Consider the following 7,574-nt stretch of genomic DNA (forward strand, 5'->3'; position numbering starts at 1 on the left):
GCTTACCCTTACAGTGAGGAGGATAACGAAGCAACATAGAATAGAGTGGTGTCAATGCGCCAGTAAACTTGATAATAAAAAAGATTACTTTGCCACTTGATTGTGCTTTTCAAAGGAAGGTTCGAGTACTTTCGTTTATTAGGAAATAATGCATAACGATCAACATTAAGAAATAGCAGTATATTTTGTACAGATACACTAGATGTTTCTTCCTATTGTAGAATACTTGTTGTTTTTGCCGCCATTCGTGTAGATGTAGCTTAGACTAATCTGACTTATTTGAGACAACATACCCTTGACAGCCTTACTGTTAGGCCGTGAATTACTAAATTAAGGTTTAAGCGTGTGTTTGTGTTGTATCAAGTATAGGAATTAAATAATACAATATAATGATGAATGACAATAATAAATAAATAACAAAGATTTAAGGTGATTTAACAATCTTTGGCTACATCCACCATCTAGCCTAAGATTTATATTAATGTGTTTAAAAGAGAAAATACAAACTTGAAGGAATTACAATGGAGTATAAGTGTGTGGGGAAGAGAGGAGCTAAAATTGGGAGTATTCTTAAGCAAGAAAGTAGCCCACTATAATGAGACTTTGGTGCATTAAACTATGGCCTAAGACAAGTGTATATATAAGGGAAATAAGGGCTTCAAAGACACTATGGGACAGCAGCTAAGGCTTTAAAAAAGCCCACTACAAAAAATCAGAAAGAGAAGGCAGCAGTGTGGTGTAGCTCTGCTGCTTGCTTTCCATACCCACGGTCTCCAGTGTCCCTTATACTTGAACCTAGGATTGATTTTTGCACTCTAATCCGATCAATAGTACCATGTACTATTGATTCCCAACAAACCAAATCACCAATATGTGATATATTATCCTCTTTTAACCTTCACTAATACACATGATTAATTTCCTTAATCATGTTCTTTTTTACGTGGTGAACATAAGTCACTCATAATCACAACAGGCCGGTATTAAGATCATCAAGGATGTAAATAAGCTTGCTATGTTATTCTTTTATCTTCTTCCATTAGCAATACCTTCCATGATTATGTCTCATTTTATTTTCCTCTGTTGTGTGAATATATGCATTCTCTTTAAAAAACTGTTTTTGTCTTGATTTTCTGCAACGTTGGCGTATGAAGATTGAAAGTTCCTTGCTTACTTATTATGCCAAATTCTATTGAGATTGATCAGAAAAGACAACAGCTTAAGCGACACAATATGTCTAAAAGCCTTTACAAATGATCTTACACTTATTTTCAAACCCCTAATAAAAGATACAAGAATGAAGAATAAGGTCAATACTGGTTGTGTTATATCAAGACATAATTTATGTCTTTAGAAATATTAATGTATGTCTCCTTTATGTTCAAGCTTCTCTCTTCTCCTCTAGACTTCCCCATGTTTAATTACAATAATTTTCTCAAAAACCCTCTTCTTCAAATTATAAGAGTTCACTCAAACTCTCAACACTTCTGTCAAAGTACAAACTCATCGTTGGATGAGCATAAAACTCTACGTATAACGGTACTTTAGATTATATTAATATACTTGTGAAACGGAGCATACCATTACATGACAAGAACTTTAGAAATAGACTTCAAATATGTATTTAGGATAATACGTGAAATTCAATATTTATGAAGCGCATCCTTTAATGAAGTAAACGCTCTTGAAGAATGAAACCCCATGGTGGAGTTGTGGAGACTCTCTTTCTAATTGATTTAAGGAAGTCTTTATATAAGAATGAGAAAAGCTATTTTCGGCAAGTTAACTTCCCACTACTTCCCATTAGTTATATAACTTCTATGACCCTAATATTTAAGAAAGTGGAAATATAATGTCGGTTAATTAATTCCCCTTAACACCCATCTTCCTAAATTTAAGGGTTGTGTTTATGACTTTTACTTTTCCAATAACCGCTTTTTAATTTACGTAAAACATAATTTGTTTTATAAGAAATCTTTTCGTCGTAAAATATAATTTTGTTTTACATAAATTCTTTTCAAATAATCCCATAAAAATATTTAATAAAATCATATTTGAAAAGATATATTTTTTCTTATAAAACAATTAGATAAAATAGCTATTAAAAAGATGAGATATTTTCTCCTAAAAAGTAGCAAACTAAAATTAAAACATTTCCATTAAACAAGTCACACGCGTTTTCTCTAGTGGAGTAAAACTCTCCTATTTTCACTCCACTTTTTAAGGAATTATTTTACTAAAGGAGTTGATTATTTCAAACAAAAACCTCTTAGTAAAACATAGAGTAAAAATCTCCTATTTTCACTCCACTTTTTAAGGGACGGTTTTTCTAAAGGAATTGATTATTCCAAATAAAAAACCTCTTAATAAAACGTGGCCTATTTGTAGCAAATTTTATCATTTTAACTTCTTATTTAAAAAAATCATTTTATTAATAAATAAATTATTAAATTACTGATTTTTATCATTTTATACCTTATTGTGTTTTACGCAGATCTGTTAGTCATATATTAAGGTGTTCCTAAACTGACTTATACTCATTCTGTTAGGGATAGTGACATGTTCCTAAACTGACTCATTCCTAAACCGACTTGTTCAAGGACAGACTCTTGTAACTTCACGTATATTAACATATTCTATGTTTCATCATACTTACATGAAGCCTAATATACTCATACTTGAATCTTCATGTCTCTGGTGATTGGTTTCGACTCCCAAGCTTCTCTTCAGAATTTCTCAGTTTGGCTTTAAGCTTTCAGACTTGATTTCTGGGAACATTGCATTGTCTCTGACTTATCAACACGAAAACAACAGACTATTACCCAGGAATAGTAGACCTCTTGTCTACCCTTTAACATCCTCAACATATTTCAGCTTTTCTGGATATCACAGATTATCACAACTTTCTTGACCAAGTCTTTACGTATTCTCATCAATAATCTTACTCCGGATCAGATATCTTTCTTGTACGATCTCTTAAAAACAAATTGTTTATTTATTTTGTTGTATGCTTTGAAATAACTCTTCAAGTTATTGATGTTCTTGGGAACTTTCATATTCATAACCTATAACTTGTTGCACATCTTAACACACATATTAGTTTGATAATCATCATTTGTTTATTATCATCAAAATCAATCATAACTCAATAGAAATCAAGTGATTAGTGATCTTGATTATGAGTTGTCTACATCTGTTGCATCCTTGAATGTGCCTACCTTTGGTCTCCTTATTGGTTTTTTGCTTCCAAATTCTTCAAGATTACTTCTTTCATCAATGCCTGTGATCCTTCAAGAAAATTTTTTTGAGCTTCCATGATGCTTCACTCTTCCAAAATGTTATAATACCAATGATACACCAATGCAACAAGTCAAGCTCTAACTGTTGGTTTTTCTTTTTTTTTTTTGCCATGATTGACGTTTTTGATATTTTTAGTCTTATTATTTGAAAGATCCAATTAGAAGACCCAATTCGTTACAAAAATGACTTAAAAAACCCTAAATCTGACCTTAAACTCCAATTGAAAAGAACCCTAAATCTCTGAAGAAATAGTTTCAACCAACATGAGGAAGCAAGAATAAGTGTAACAGAAAGACCTAATTCGAAAATCGAATTTGTTATAAAATTGACTTTAAAAACCCTGAATTTGACCTTAATCTCCAAATTGAAAAGAATCCTAAATCTTTAAAAAAGTAGTTTCAACCAACATGAGGAAGTAAGAATCTGCACAATAATCAAAGAAAGGGGTTTCAGTATAAAAATATATATCACTGTCCTTTCATTAATTCTCCAAAATTAAGGAAAAAATAGCATAATTCGAATTTAACCATTTACAACATTACCTATATCAGAAACAGAACAATATGACCATCAACAAATAAGAAACAACATCACAGTCAGTAGAAAATTTAAAACAGTAGCAGATTAGATCAAAAACCTTAAAATAAAAGTGAAGCCTAAAACTGAAAAAACAAAATAATTGGTTCGAAAACCTAAATCTACTTATGAAATAGATAAACAATATCAAATTTAACCATTTACAACATTACCTATATCAGAAACAACACAATATGACCATATACAGATCAGAAACAACATCACAGTCTGCAGAAAATTCAAAACAGTTGCAGATTCACCAAAAAAATCAGCACAAATCAGCAGAAAAATAAAATTGAAGATCAATAATTTCCATTTGAAGTAAGGAATTGGAGATGAACCAATTAAGAGGGAAGCAAGAAGATGGGAAAAATTAGGTAGAAGAGAGAAGTAAGAAGATGGGAAACAACAGACAAAAAGGGTTCAAAAGAAGTTAAAAAAAAAAAAGAATACCCTCCAAAAGTCAATCAAACTTCAATCAATATCTTAAATATAGAGCATTATAACTACCTTATCAAAATTAGAAATCATATCTAACCGCCAAAATAGTAAAGCTAATCATAAGTTATGCATCACATTGAAATTAGGTAAACACATAATCATGAGCGATAATAAAGAACAAACATACATTGTTTCTTAAGCAACAAGAGGTATTCATGGCATTCTTTGATTCTCGAAGAATCTCTAGCCAAACTTCATAAAGTAGAAGATACTACCAATGAAAATGAGGCCCACAACCTGTAATAAACAATATCATCAACCACATAAAAAATTCAGAATATGCATCACAACGTTTTTTTTTACAAAATTCCAAAGTATTTCATAGAAGAAAGAAGAACCAAACACTAAAATAGACGATACTAAGACCGTCGGTATAAAAAACCTTGGGAAAGGGACAAAGCCATTGGAATGAAGCCCACTGTAACATCCTAGAATTTTGAACCACTTAAAAGAAACCAAAATTCTGAAGGATGGGAGGAAATTCGGGTGTTACATAAAAAGAAAAGGAAAAGAATTTAGATAAACGTTAAAGATTAACTTTAAAAAGGTAAATGGAAATTTCGGCAACATCTCTACTAAAACTCGAACATGTGGTAGAGCAATTAGCACAATAAAAACATTAAACTAATCTAAGGCATCATTGCCTTTAAAATCTCACACCACGGCAGAATGATTCATCCTCGGCTTCTCAAATCAACATGCCAAGCATGGATCGTGATTCAATGTCAACACTTGCATTTTAAAATGACTTAACTCTATAAAACTATACGAAGTCATAAACTACGCAGCGGAAATACAAATATACAAAGGAGGACACCAGGCCTCATAACAAAACGTATACAACCAAAGTTTTAAAAAGATAAATAAGAACTACAAAATCAAAAGATAAAGGTATGACACAGGTAATGCTTCGCCCTCATCACTCTTCTCCAATGCAATGCAAGAGAAGCTCCAATTCCTGCTATGTTTGTCTATGATCCTCCTGCTACTCGACATCAGACTAAAGGCCAATTTGTCATAGCAGGACAATCATCAAAAGTCATCAAACAATCAAACATAAACACAAACACATATACGTCAGTGACTAGCATCAAATATAATAAGGCCAACTACTAGATAACATTATGTTATACAACAACATAAGATGATTTCATGAGACACAAGCACAAATCGTAACCGTTTATCATCCACCTATACTTCTTAATCTCATTACGTCCTTTCCAATCCGAACCATGTGTTCTTGGGTAGAATGCAGGTCTTCACACTCCTCTTCTCAAAACATAAACTTTTGTAAAACACGCGTAGTATCAACTCAACCAAGGCATTAACAGACTACCTAACACATACCCTATAAAGCTTGTCTATCTTAAAGTAAGTGTGATCATAGTCTATCTTTGGGACTGGTAACTCCCTTGAGGTAATTTAACTTAGGCGCACTTCTCACTAGCATAAACTACTATATCATTGAATAAATTTTCTATCAATGAGTAAACGTTCTATTAATGTGTAAGCTTTCTATGAATGAATAAACTTTCTATCAATGAGTAACATCCTATCAGTGGATCTTTTCTCTACCTCATGGCATAGTGACACGGCCAAGGGCGTTATCGGCTACCCGACACCCATGGCAAAGTATGAGCTCATACCACCTACCACTGACCCTCTCGGGTCCTACCTCAGGAAAAACTAACACACTGGGGTACTAATCCAGTGAAGAGGCCACCATATTGGGGTTTGCAAAGCCTGCATGGTAACACCTCGGTTAAGGGGCGGTATCGGCCACCCGGCGCCCAATGACAAAAGTATGCTCATACCCCCCATACGGTGGTCCTGTCGGATCTCACCTAGGGGACTATTAAATCAACCGGATTAATCCAGTTGAGTCATGCCAGCTAATCATAATCTAATACTTTATCAAATGGGAATAACTCCTGCTTTCGACTATTAATGAGTGCCCTGGGATAGCAGAACGTCGAAACCCACTGAGCAACTCAAACAAAACATGAAATTCACATGTAAAGGAGTCATTCTAACTCCAAGTAAGGCATAATCCAATTCTTAAATAAATAAGGTGGTAGTCCCCGCCTTCTACTAACACTCTCATTCTCTAAACTATTCTATGCGCAAGGATTTCATAGTCGATAACTCTTCATGTAAAGTGTATTTACTAGTACCTCATAGTTTTGATACAAAGCATATTATCACAATAAACATTAATGTCCTAAAGCAAAATGCATATAAGGGTTAGTTACTACATGTGCGTACCTGTAAGTGTCACAGTACGACCAAAAGTTACAAAAGTCACCCAACTAAAGTTCTACTTTCCTCTTACGAACTGAAAACCTATACAAGTTAGGAATAGAACTAATAAATCCCCTTAACTACTTTTTCATACCAACTAAATACCAAAGTAACCACTATCACCTATTCAACATGAGTTTTTCGATTACTCTAGCACGTACACAACTCATTCAATACAAGTCAAAATAAATTATATGTGAATCATTCCTTTTCATCAACTAATTTTGAGTATATTGGGTCGCGTTACTAAAAAATAACTAATCACAACTAAGTCTTGCAATTTTTAATATAACACTATTATAACGATAAGGAAAATCTTAGAGTTATCAAATTGCGATATCATTTTTTACATTCACCAAGCTAGAGAGAACTATAATCAAAACAACATGACGAGTAACTTTTGCAACCCTCGACGATAAGTTGACATTATGCTCTTGGCTTTACTAAAATTATGCATGTATAACTTCAATGCCGATCTACTAAGAGTACTTGCAATTCACAATAATCAAGTCACAATAATTAGCAACTGTTACTCCCAATTAACAACGAAAACCATAACTATAGTCAACTACAATCAAAATCATTACTAATTATCACAACCATAATCAACCAAGTCTTAAAACAACTTATACGGTTATTCAATTAATCACCACACCACCAAAGTAGCATACAACACACACACTACTAGTAATCTCATTTCTAAATCAAACTCTTATTATTTTATGTTCAAAGGTAACAATATTTCTATTACCCATGATAAGATTAAACTAAACTAATACACAATCAAGACACAACCTATAACTTTTAATCACACTTCAAACCCTGAATCATAAATATGTTCAATTCATCAATTAAACTCGTACCCACAAAAAGATTCAATGAAAATAACACAAAAA

This window comes from Amaranthus tricolor, chromosome 9, assembly GCF_026212465.1.
Source record: "Amaranthus tricolor cultivar Red isolate AtriRed21 chromosome 9, ASM2621246v1, whole genome shotgun sequence".
Classification (NCBI taxonomy): domain Eukaryota; kingdom Viridiplantae; phylum Streptophyta; class Magnoliopsida; order Caryophyllales; family Amaranthaceae; genus Amaranthus; species Amaranthus tricolor.